The sequence below is a fragment of the Lathyrus oleraceus genome, chromosome 1 (genome assembly GCF_024323335.1).
Source record: "Lathyrus oleraceus cultivar Zhongwan6 chromosome 1, CAAS_Psat_ZW6_1.0, whole genome shotgun sequence".
Lineage (NCBI taxonomy): Eukaryota > Viridiplantae > Streptophyta > Magnoliopsida > Fabales > Fabaceae > Lathyrus > Lathyrus oleraceus.
The window spans coordinates 406,856,205-406,870,334 of NC_066579.1; positions in this window are offsets into that span (position 1 = coordinate 406,856,205).

The following is a 14,130-nucleotide window of genomic DNA, read 5'->3' on the forward strand; positions in this document are numbered from 1 at the left end:
TATGATGTCTCCTTAAATATTTTGACATTTGTTCGGTATAATATTTTATCAAATCAATTCTGATATCTCCTTAAATGTTTTGACATCCATTTTGCAGAATCAAATCTGATGTCTCCTTAAATGTTTTGACATCCATTCTACATAATCAAATCTGATGTCTCCTTAAATGTTTTGACATTCATTCTACATAATCAAATTTGATGCCTCCTTAAATGTTTTGACATCCATTCTGCATAATCAAATATGATGTCTCCTTAAATGTTTTGACATCCATTCTACAAAATCAAATCTAATGTTTCCTTAAATGTTTCGACATCCAGTATACACAATCTTCTGCAAAATCAAATCAAATGTTTCCTTAAATGTTTCGACATCCAGTTTGCACAATCTTCTGCAGAATCAAATCAAATGTTTCCTTAAATGTTTCGATATTCAGTCTGCATAATCTTATGCATAATCAAATCAAATCTGATATAATGTTACCTTAAAATGTATCAACATCCCTTTTTATGAAACAGGTGCACAACTGGAAACGAAACAAGAGTTCCTAAAAAAACCTTCTTGGATAGTCAGATATGATAGTTGAATATTCAGAGAATCTTCAGATATCTCATAATAAAGTAAGTCTTCTAAGAAGTAAAACAAAACCTGCAAAGATGTTTGATCAACATGTCATGACATATTGCTCAACACCTTGTTATGATACATGTTTTAACAAAATTATTGCCAATCATAAAAGCACAAACCTAACAATCTCCCCCTTTGGAAAATTTTGGCTAAAACTACCTTTGCATCATATAGTTGTAGAAAAGATAAAACAACAAAAATAATCACAAACACGAAAACCAAACAACCAAACACTTGGTATAACACCAAGACATATCAGAGGCACACACATCATAAATAAGTAGTAGAAACATAGCCTCACAAAAAAGACATAGAGAGAAGTAAACTCTCACACTACAAGCCTCCTTCAGAAACAAAATGTCAAGACATTTTGTCTGGCATCACAACAAGCACACAACAGCCTAAGCACAAACAAAAATCTCTGAAACAAAATGTCAGGACATTCTATCTAACATCACAACAAGTACACAACAACCTAAGCACAAATAGAATTCTCTGAAACAATATGTCAAGACATTATGTCTGACATCACAACAAGTACACAACAACCTAGGTAAAAAAAATCAAACTCCCCCTAAATGTCATGATTAGCAACATAGAAATAACTCCCATGTCATACAGGAAACATACTTACCCTCAAATAAATGACCTTCACATAGAGAATACAAAAAAAATCAAGAGCACAACTAGCATAACTTTACACTACCTACTCCCCATTTCTAGCCAGAATATGACAAACCAAGCAAACATTCATCAATGACAATAAAACAATAGAGCAAAGCAGTAGTAGAACATGTGAGGTCGAGGTACAAACCATGGCACACAGAGGTGCAATATTCAGGGTAAATGCCTACAAAAAAATATAAAATCAAACAACTCAGATGTCAGCAGAAGCATCTAATTCATTCCTTGATGGCTCAATGTTTGACTCAATATCTTCCATATTTTCTGAAGCATCAGTATGCTGAGATGATGTTCCAAAATCTTCATTGACATCAATCCCTTTTACAATAATTGAATCATCAACCACAACATTAACGGATTCCATCATGCCCTTGGTTCTGTAGTTAAATACCCTGTAAGATCTACTGTTTGTAGACTAACCAAGAGATATCCCTTTGAGATTCAGATGTCCAAGCTTCTGGTGCCACAACTTGACTTCATCTTCCTTGGACATTAGGCATGTGGAAGAACAAGTAGTTTCATGTGGAACAACCTTAGGTTTCCACTCCTTTATAGTTTTAATCATTACATGATTAGCCGTAATATATGTTGGATGTTTTGGATAACCATACAATTTGTAGCAGAAAGGCTTTATATGTCCATATTTACCATAATAATGATATTTCCAAGGCAAAAACTTGACTTTAGTTTGAGTTTCCTGATTTCTGGCAGGATGTTATATCATTTGGCCGGACATCATGGACTCATACTTCCTTTATGGAGGAATAAATTTTGTCACAGGGTTTTTTCCTTGTTTATTTTGATATTGGTAATTAAAACCTATACCTTTAAAGTTTCCAACCCATTTTCCAACCAGAAGAATTGATCTAGCATATCAGACCCATTGTTCAACATTCTTATGGATTTGGTCATGTTTTTCAAGTTTAGAAGTAAATAGAGTTACCTCATTTTCAATATCAATCACAGTAGATAAAAGTTTCTCTTTTTCAACCTATAGTTGAGTTATGATTCTCTTATGTGCTTCTCCTGTCTTACACACCTCCTCATTTTTTACACAAAGCTCTTTGTAGGAAACAACCAATTCTTCACAAGAGACATCCTCATCATAAGAATCTTCATCAGATTCATATCTACCATTGAAAGATGTACCATGCTTAGCAGTTTCATCATCAGTTTCACCTTCAGAATCATCAGACAAGCCATTCTTTTATTTCTTGAGATACGTGAGACATTCTGATCTAATGTGACCAAAACCCTCACATTCATGACACTGAATAACTTTTCCTTGATTGGGCTTTTCTTCTGTTCTTTCTTTTCTCTGAGAATCATTGTTCTTACTAATGTCGAATGACATGTTCTTGACATCAGGTCTTGACTTCCTATCCATTTTCTTCAACACCCTATTGAATTACATCCCAAGAAGCACAATGGCATTAGAAATTCCTTCATCAGTCTCCAAGTTATATTGATCCTCTTCATCCTCAGTATTGGAGATAAAACCTATGCTTTTATTCTTCTTTTTAGATCTATCACCGATGGCCAATTCAAAAGTTTAAAGTGACCCAATAAGCTCATCCACTCTCATGTTGTAAATGTCTTGTGCTTCTTCAATAGTTGTGACCTTCATGTCAAATTTCTTCGGTAGGGACCTGAGAAATTTTCTAACCATCTTTTCTTCTGACATCTTCTCTCCTAAGGCACTAGATGAATTTGCTATTTCAAGAACATTCATGTGAAAATCATGAATACTCTCATCATCTTTCATCTTTAGCTTCTCAAATTTGGTAGTGAGAAGTTGAAGTCTAAACATCTTCACTTTAGATGTGCCCGCATGGGTGGTTCTGAGAATTTCCCATGCATCTTTGGCGACAATACATGTGTTTATTAAGTTGAATATGTTTTTGTCAACTCCATTAATAGAGAATTCAATGTTTTGGAGTTTCGAAGAGCTAGTTCATCTTCTTCCTTAGACCAATCCTCTTCAGGCTTCAAGTTTGTAGTAACTTTCCCATCTTTTTCCTTCACAATAGGACGTTCCCAACCCTTTATGACAACTTTCCAAGTCTTGTTATCCATTGATTTTAGGAATGCCACCATACATACCTTTTAATAGTCATAGTTGGTGTCATCTAAGATGGATGGTCTGTTAACAAATCCTCCTTCCATGGTACTCGGAAGTATCTCCCTATAGCTCACCCAAAACAGAGCAGGGTGCCTGCTCTGATGCTAATTGAAATTCTGGTACACAGGTATTAGATGTCGTATGCGATGTCACTACACTAATATCAGGACTTCACACAATAATAATAGTAAGCATATAACATATGTCATATACGATGTCACGGCACCAGGTTCAGGACATGTCACACCAGAAACAATTGTAGTGTAAAACGTAGGAAGTAAATAACAAAATTAAACTATTAACCCATTTCGGTGCAACATCACCTACATTTGAGGGTATCCAAGTCAGGAATGAAATCCACTATAATAGTATTAGTTTGAAGTTCTAAACAACCTCTAGTTTTACAAACTTCTCACCTAATCACTACCCTTAGAATTTCTATCTAAGACTCTCCTAGATATGAGACCCCTCTCACTTCCCTTCAATCATACAATAATGATAATTAATGAAAACAATCAAAAAACAGAAGACACACTTCCAATGAAACATAATACACTCTTTCTTAAAAGCTCATGAGTGATTCAGAATTACAACTCAATAAACTTAGTCCAATTCAAGTATCAAGGAGATACTAGAATGACTCAGAAACAACAAAAACAACAAAAACCCTATTTTTCCAATGCTCAAGTGTAGCTTTCTCTTCTGTCAATTAGGTTTAGTAACGTCCTCTTTGAATAACCTTTGGTAAGCACGGGCTTAGGCATAAAAATCAGCAGATCCAAAACAAATCAAATCAAATCAAATCAGATTAAATCAAATCAAATGAAATCTGATCAAATGAAATCTAATGTCTCCTTAAATGTTTTGACATCTGTTCTGTATAATATTTGATCAAATAAAATCGGATGTCTCCGTAAATGTTTTGACATCTATTTTGAAGAATCAAATCTGATGTCTCCTTAAATGTTTTGGCATCCATTCTGCATGATCAAATATGATATCTCCTTAAATGTTTTGACATCCATTTTGCATAATCAAATATGATATCTCCTTAAATGTTTTGACATCCATTCTGCATAATCAAATCTGATGTCTCCTTAAATGTTTTGACATCCATTCTGCAGAAACAAATCTTATGTTTCCTTAAATGTTTCGACATCCAGTATACACAATCTTCTGCAAAATCAAATCAAATGTTTCCTTAAATGTTTCGACATCCAGTTTACACAATCTTCTGCATAATCAAATCAAATGTTTCCTTAAATGTTTTGACATCAATTATGCACAATCTTCTACATAATCATATCAAATCTGATCTAATGTTTCCTTAAAATGCCTTAATATCCCTTTTTATAAAAGAAGTGCACAACTGGAAACGAAATAAGAGTTCCTAAAAAAAACCTTCTTGGAAAGTCAAATATGACAGCTGAATATTCAGAGAATCTTCAGATATATCATAATAAAATAATTATTCCAAGAAGTAAAACAAAACATGCAAAGATGTATGATCAACATGTCACGATATCTTGCTCAACATCTTGCTATGATACATGTTTTAACAAAATTGCTGCCAATGATAAAAGCACAGGCCTAACATATTGAATAACCTGGCTGAAGTTGAACCTCACTTAATCGTTCGTAAAAGTCTTATAAAGGAAAAGTACCCTCGGATGAATGAAAAATGGTTGTTGACAGAGCATAACAAAGCTTTCATAACTAGGTTTAATAAAAGTGTTTCTAAAGAGAGTACTTGTGCACCAGAGATAATTAAATGGTTGTCACGTATGCCTAAGCTTAATGTTATCACTTGAAGTGAATACGAAATTACTAGATATTCATTATATACAAAATCAAAGGTTGATCATAGTACCATGAAAAATAGTGGAGTTATGTTTGAAGTTGAATCCATGTACTTCTCTAGTGCAAAAGATAATAATCATGTACTAGCATCTAGAGCGTACTTTGGGTTCATTGTGAAGAATATGAAGATTGATTATGTTTCTTTTAAAGTGCCTTTATTTAAGTTCAAGTGGATTGACAGTAACACTAGTTTAGAAACCGATGAATTGGGATTCATACAAGTTGATCTTCGAAATGCCACTTATAAGAACGAACCATTCATCATGGCAACCCAAGCGAAACAATTTTTTTATGTCACCGATCCTTCTAATATTATATGGTCAGTTGTACTTCAAGGAAAATATATTCTTGATGAAAATCAAGATTTTAACTATGAGACCCCTTTTTTCGAAACACATGTACGTCAATCATATGAAGAAAATGATTAAAATGATGTGCATACTATTCGTCGTGATCATAAAGAGGGAATATGGGAAAACTAGTAAGTAAATGTTTTATATCACTTAGTAGTTTATCAATATTCATTTTACTCTTTTTTATTCCTTTTACTAATTAGTTAATATTGTTGTTGATTATCCTAATTGGTTTAAATTGTTGTTCAAATTATAGGTGTTTAATGATCGGTGACAGATTTTAGCATAAAAATTTTAGACAACCTACAAGACTTTCCATTTTGGTTACTTGTGTTGGTTAATCATTTGATTTAGTTTTTTTGTAAAATTATAAGGTTTGTCCAATATTAGATTTGAATTTGGTGTAAATTATTGTTCTTTTGTGATATGGTTATGCAATGCAGGTACAATGTTTCTGTTTCAGAAATATGCAAAATACAATTTTGTATTCTGTGATATGGTTTTGTAATTCAGGTACAAAAAGAAAGTGTAAAAAAATATTCACCCCTCGATTTAAAAATAAAAACGACATAATAATATATGGTTATTACCTCCATTTTTAAATAAAATCGAGATTTTATGTTGGACGCACCATACAACTTTGTAAATTATAAAAATGCAGATGTTAGGGTTTGAACCCATGATCAAATAACTTTACCTCTTAGTTTTTCATTAACCGAGGTGTTAAGTGGATTTTTTTCATGTCTCCCTTTGTTACATCCTTTAGTAACCAATGTTACATCTCTTTCTCTTGCGACGTTAAAAGTGTTATTTGTAGTAGTGATAACATAAATTCCGTGCAAAGAATAACATAATTTTTCAGCAAAAAGTAGCTATGACTTAACCTATTGAACTTCATTCGTTGATGCATGAAGTCCAGAGAGATATGATTTTTGAAAACATGAATTATGAGTCGACCTATAAAGCCATGCGTTGGATCATAGAAGAAAAAAATCTTCTAGGAGTCGGCCTATAACACGGGTGCATCGACCTATACTGTCCATAAAGGTTTTATGAAATTTTTCCAAATTTTTGGTGCAATATGAGTCGACCCGTGGCTTTCATGAATCAACCTATAAATTCATTTTGACACATAACCGTATTTTTTACTTAAGAAATGACTCAAAATGGATAAGAATTATTCTAGGATGATTATGCACTCCTAGACATGAAAATGCACACCTAGACTAAGAGGATATCGTCCAATATACATAAACACTAAGTGTTCTAGTTTTGACATCAATCAAAACATACTACTAGAAGAGAAATCCACTCATACACTCTTTTCCCCAATTATATGGATACAAGTCGTATAGCTTGACCATTTGAGCTTTCATCATCCACTCAAAAACATACTCAACCAATCAAACTTATCTTTTCTCGCCTCGCACGATCAAAAACCTTTTCATAGACGAACAATGTTTTATCTATTCTACCGCGATACAAACAAAGGCTTAAGCCTCCCATGCGCGAGCATACAAGCAACATTTTAACCCCTGGAACACGATCGAACATGATCCTTTCTACCTCAATACAAACAAACACTTAAGCCTCCCATGCGCGAGCATACAAGCAAATGTTTAACCGCTGGAATATGACCTAAACATCCATTCACTAAAATCAATGAACAAAAACTCATTTGCTACCAAGAATTACATAGCTTTAAGTTCCCCATCACACTTGAGGATACGCAGGAGAGAGATTCCAATGTCTTGTCAAACACTATAACAAAAAACCCAAAAACATATTTGTATTGCCCAGAACTACGTAGCTTTGAATTCCTCATCTCACCTGAGGATACATAGGAGCAAGACACGCAATCTTGTCAAACACCCTAATGAAAACCTTTTTGCGACCCTTTTCTTTTTCCTTTTAAACTTTTTAGTAGTCGAAGAAAACAAATAACGTAAGCTAACATTTTATTCGCAAATATAACTAAATGGTTCCCTCGCATCCACTCACATCCGTTGAGTACCACTTCATGTGTGTGTGTGTGTGTGTGTGAAGTGGTTACACTCCCCCTTAATTAAGTAAAAAGTATACTCTATACCGGTCCTCTTTGTCATGATAAATAAGGCGGGTAAAAAAGATTCATTGCAAAAATTAAATATGCACACATAGTCATATAATCATTTAGAAAAGGGAAAACACTATTTTATTAATACAAATCATACTAAATCGAAGTACAGAAAACGAGAAAGTGTAGGAATTAAAAATAAAGTGAAAATGGAAAACACACTTAGAAGCTAAGACAAATAAGTGATACTACTCGTTTCCATAAGTATCATCTTTCTTTGAAATGATCGTCTTGATATCTGCCATATCATAAGCCAAATTCTAACATATTTCCATGATCTTGTTGATTGTCGTGTCTTCTGATTCTTCTAAGTCTTCTTATTCATCTAGTGAGCCATCCTTTAATTTTACATGTTTGATGTTAATCTTCATATTCCTAATGGATTATTAATTGATCCCATTGTTGGATGACCATATTATTTATCCCATGGTATCGATGTTGAAAGCACCCAAGAGTTTAATGATTATTTCTCCATATGGAAGTCCCGCTGACTGATTTTCTTTAGAGGTGATCATATGGAGAAATATTCCTTCAGTTGGTTTGAATATTTTCGTTAAAAGCCAAAGAGGGACAATATCATCTCTGATGACAAATTTAAGGTTAGCGTTCCTCGGTAGGAGAATTCTTGTTAGGAGGTAGTGGGTGACAGAAACTCTTGATTTCAAAAAGATTGACTTCATAGGAAATTTTCTTTTCTCCATATGGTTAATAAAAAGGGAGTTTAAAGCAATGGTTCACTTGAATTTCTTATTCCATAATGACCTTTCATACATGTAGGATGTCCCTTGGAATAGTAACTTAAACATCCTAACAAACTGATGTTTGTGGATACCTGTTTTGACTCCTTTTATGGATGATCTCAAAGATGTTCCAAAAATTTATAAATTTGAATAAAATTCCTTCACAAGTTTGGAACAATTCTATCAGATGCCTTAATGAAGAATTCCATTAGTGATCCTTAACATATATATGGTTTGTAGCTCTTTATGAATATTTCCTCCATGAACCATGGTTGGATCACTTTTCGGTGGATCATCATCTTCCTCTCTTGATTTCTCTCTATTATGTCAGTGCTAAAGACATTTCTTGTTGAGGTTTATCTATATTTTTTGCTTTTTGATGAGACCACAATGATACTTATGGCGAGAGAGAGAAAGACCCACAGAAAAACAAGAATAGAGAATAAAATATGAGATGCAAAGGAATGAAAGAAGGTTACCTATTTATAGCGTAGCCTCTGATGAGTTTGAGCGTGTAGACATTGTAAGTAATCAATGGAAATTGTGCATGATCAAAATCAAAGCAAAATCTTTCAAAAAGTGGTTGCCTGATCAATTTGGTTAAGGTTCTAATTGTTTGGGTGATCAAATCTCAAGAGATATTGAGCAACTTTAATTAATGCATGGATATGATTGAATTTGAGGACAAGTTTTACTCATATTAGATTTGAAAATATGCATGCCAAATTGCTCCATTTTATTGCTTTAAAGCTCCAATCGATTAGGCTTATGTAAACCAGTCTCCTTTGTGTTTTTTTGGGCCTTTTGCTATATTTGACTTTGAATATCTCACTTTTTGCACCCATGTCTAACTTATTTGCACCTCTTTTTTATAAAAGATTAAAAACCTCATCCATTGGGTTAGAGAAAATTATTTAAACTAATGAGCAAGAATTAAATGCACTATGTTATAAGATTAATTAAAGTTTTCCGATTGTTTCAACTTTAAAATAGTTTTCTACCTCAATTATCAAGAAGCCTCGATAAAACTTCCCTCTTTTAAGGGAATGCCGACACATTGTGGCATGTCCTTCTATAAGGATCATTATATATGAGAGTTAGTTTAAACAATGAGATACATAGGTCCACCATATACTTTATTTATTGAACCTACTAGGAGGTTAGTCGATCATCACATATCAGATATGTTGAGACTATCCTCAACGAAAAACCTTTCTTTGATCACCAACGTTGATACACCATCTGAGATCATTCTTGGATCATAGGCTTCAAACCAAAAACCATAAGACCAACATTCATCTGGTTTGGTTCTTTCTAGTTTATTCCTTGGACATCTATTTAATATGTATGTTGCAATCGACACAACTTCACCCCATAACCTATTTGGTAAATGCTTGCCTTTTAACATGCTTCTTACCATATTTATGATGTTCTCGTTCTTCCTTTTAACAGTACCATTTTATTGTGGAGTGTAGGGTGGCACCACCTCATGCACAATCCCTTCTCTTTTACATAATGCATCAAAGTCTTTCGACACATATTCTTCACCACCATCAGTCCTCAAAGTCTTAATCTTGTGACCAGTTTGTCTCTCCACCATAAATCTGAACTTGGAAAATACCTCAATCATATAACTTTTCTTCTTGATTAGGTATGTTCATAATTTTCGACTAAAATCATCTATTAACGTAACAAAGTACTTGTTACCTCTAATTGAATCTACTTGAAGAGGACCACACACATCTGAGTATATGATCTCAAGGGTTGCTTTCGACTTACTTCATGCATTTTTGATGAAGATATTCTTATGTTGCTTTTCCTGAACACATCCTTCATTTGGAATGTCGATTTCTGGTAAACCCGAAACCATATTTCTTCTCTTCAGATTTCTGATGTCTTTGAAGTTGAAATGGCCAAGTCTATAGTTCCATATCCATTCATGTCTGCTAGCCATAGTTTCCAGAAATTTGTGCTTCATCACACCGAGTTCAATCTTGAAGGTTCTATTTTGAGACATAGGTTCCTTTAAGGTTAACTTGCCACCTGAGTTAAGTACTCTCATCATCTTATCTTCAACCAATACTTTATAATTCTTCTTGATCATTTTTCCTTTTCTGAGAAATTTTCTTTTCATTCTTGATATGTACAATACATTGGAAATTATGATTGTTTGCCATCTTTCCTAATGATTAGAATATCACTAATACTTTCAGCAGCTTTAGTATTTTCATTTGCAAATTTCACCTTGTTCTTCATCGAGGGAATGATGTTGATAAACCAATCTCTCCTTCTAATCATGTGTATTGAGCAACCTGAGTCTAAGTACCATTGGTCATTGGATATTTCTTCTCCTTTTGTTGTGACCATCAACAACACTTCTTCTTATTCTTCGTGTTCTGCAACTCTTGCATCACTTTCTCGATTATTTCTTTTGTTTTATAGATAATCATTAGCATAATGACCATGTTTCTGACAATTGAACATTGAATATGGCTCTTATCATATTTCCTTCCACCACCTTTTCCTATACCTGTAACACCACCTATGTGATTGCTTTGGTTTATGGGTTGTCTCTAGTTCGAAGAATTTCCTTCTTGTTGGTAACTTTTACCAACTGAACTGTTGTAGCCTCGTATACCTTCGTTGTCATTCCAACTTCCTTTGGCTTTCTTTTCTTTTGCTAATTGTGCATGTAGAGTAACGTCACCTTTCGTCTTACTTGCAGATCTTTCAATAATTCTTTGTTCATGAGATTTAAGCGTTCCTTGAAGCTCTTCTTTTTTCATGGTTGACACGTCCCTTGGTTCTTCTATGGTTACTACCACATGATCGAATTTTAGAAGTAATGACCTCAAGATTTTTGCAACTATCGATCTTGATGTCAGTACTTCTCCACACGTCTTGATTTGATTCACCATTCTTGTTACCATAGTGAAGAAATTAACCATACTTTCAGTTTCTTCCATATGAAACAACTCATACGTTCTTTTGTGAGTTTGTAACCTCACATCTTTAACCATATCATCACCCCCAAAAGGTTTCTCTGGGATGTCCTATGCTTCTTTTGATGAGTCTACATCACCAACTTTCTCAAAGTTGTCTGGATCAACGCATTGATGGATTATAAAGAGGGCTTTATAATCTTTATTCCTCAAATCTTTATGTGCAGTCTTTTATTCATCCATTACATCTTCGCTAATTGGTGTTACTTCATTCTTCACAAGATCCAAAACGTCTTGATAGCATAAGACAACCTTCATCTTCTTACACCAATTATCATAATTCTTGCCATTCAAGATGAGAAGATTTGTTGGAAAATGCTCATTTGGATGAGAAGTCATTGTTATATGCTTCCCAAGAATCGCATCATTGCTCTAATACTAGATGTTAGAACAATTCTTAATGGAACAAGACTCAATCACTTTCTCAATTGTTTTAAGATTATTGCTCTTCACTCAAGTTATTCAACCACACCTTGGTTGCAAGACGATTTTGCCACACAAAGATTTAAAGGGAGGAGATAATTTGAGAGAGAAAATTAGGGTTTTGGAGAAAGAAAGAAAAATGTATTATTGAATGAAGAATTGTGTTGTTACAAATCCAGGGTACCTCCCTATTTATAATGAGATTGTAATGAGATTGCTTACATCAAACAACCTCAAACTGACTAACTTCAACAAGTTGTTATCCAAATCTGTTGAATATTGGCTACTATGACTTCGACTAGCTGTATTTGACTATCTGTCGAATACGTGCACCTTCTTCTCCTATAAGTTGCATTCGACCTTCTGTCGAATACATGCATATTCAACTACTACTCTATAGAACATATTCGACTTTGACCCAGTCAAATTCTATACTTTACAAACATGCTTAACACAAATAATTACACATTTAACATATCCCACAAATTAGTCACGACGTAATAGAATACCTGAATGATCAAATTATTAAGTTTAAGTGTTCTAGTATCGATCATATGATTAAGTTTAAGAGTTCTAGTATCAATCTCCAAACCTCCTTAATAATATCACATTTTGGAAGTTGCACACTTATTGACCAATAAACAAAGTCATTGATCTATGTAAGGATATTCAAAATGTCTGGCATCCTATGTTTTCAATTTTTTCGCATCTATGTTTTCAATTTTTTCGCATCTACTATTGCATCTTTTTATGTTTGAGCTTAACAAAAATTCCATCAACATTATTTAACATTCTCTTTCTTTTCAATTTTTTTTATTATATAGCTCCAATAAAATTAATCATGCTTATCATCAACCATAATAAATAATCACAAATAATCACATAAATAAAACTGAAAAACAAAACAAAAGAAATAACACATGACCAACAAATCGATATGTCAAACTTGAAATTAACGACAAAACAAAAACAAAGTTGAATAGAACCATATATATATATATATATATATATATATATATATATATATATATATATATATATATATATATATATATATGGCAAAACGGGCTCGGTCCGCGGGGCATACCCGTTTTGCCCGCACTTTTGTGCGGGGCGGGCCAAGGATTTAGACCCTCACCCTCAAATGTGTCCGTCCCGCCCCGTTTTTTTTTGCGGGCACGTGTATTTACATAAATTTTTGCATTTTTAGGTTTAAAGAGTGCAGTGTCCGCGGGCTTTCCCCGCCCTGCCCTCACTTTTTTGCGGGGCGGATCTAAGTTTTAGGCCCGCATCCTCAACTATGACCGCCCCGTCCCGCCCCGTTTTTTTGCGGGTTTTTGCGGGGCGGACCTAAACGGGACGGGCATGCCCGTTTGAAGAATATGAAACAAGCCACACCAGAGTTTGAAGAAAGAATGTGAGTGTTGTTTATTCGTGTCGAAATAATATTTTCACGATGATATATAATCACCAAAATACAAAATTAATCACCATTAACATATTTTTAATTAATTAATTAATTAATTATATGTCTAATCAACTAAAAATAACTTTTTGTAATATACAAATTGTAGAACAATTTTATCCTCTAATATTTTACAAGAATGAATAGAGTATACAACATTAATATTATTATTATTATTATTATCATTATTAACGCGTAGAAAAAGAATGAAAAAGAGAGTGAACAGAATAGTGGAGGAGGATAATATCTTTGAGTGTCGGCAAACCTTTGGCTGAAAACAAAAGGTGAACCGTCCTTCGTGGCTGGTTCTTTTGTAAAGCTTTTCAAACACTACTAGTATATACTAAAACAAATTAATAACAAATACTACAAAACCAATAATTTCCTTTCATTTAGCATATGACATATATATACTATGAACAGTTACCATTTTATATATTACCGTTAGGTGGATTATATTAAATATTTCTATAGTATACGTATATAGGTACCAAACAAGCAACCCCATTTGTATGAAGAGAATTAACATTATAATAAACAAAATAATAATTTCATTATTATTGTTAGAAGAAGAAGGTGCTGGGTTTTATTATAGACAGAGTGTCACTTTCGATCTGCGGCCTGGTCATTGTCTTCTACCTAATTTATTTATTTTCATTTGCATTACAATAACGCTACTAAGAAATACTAATACTATTATGAAAGCTAAACCACAACCCACATGATTTACAATATTAC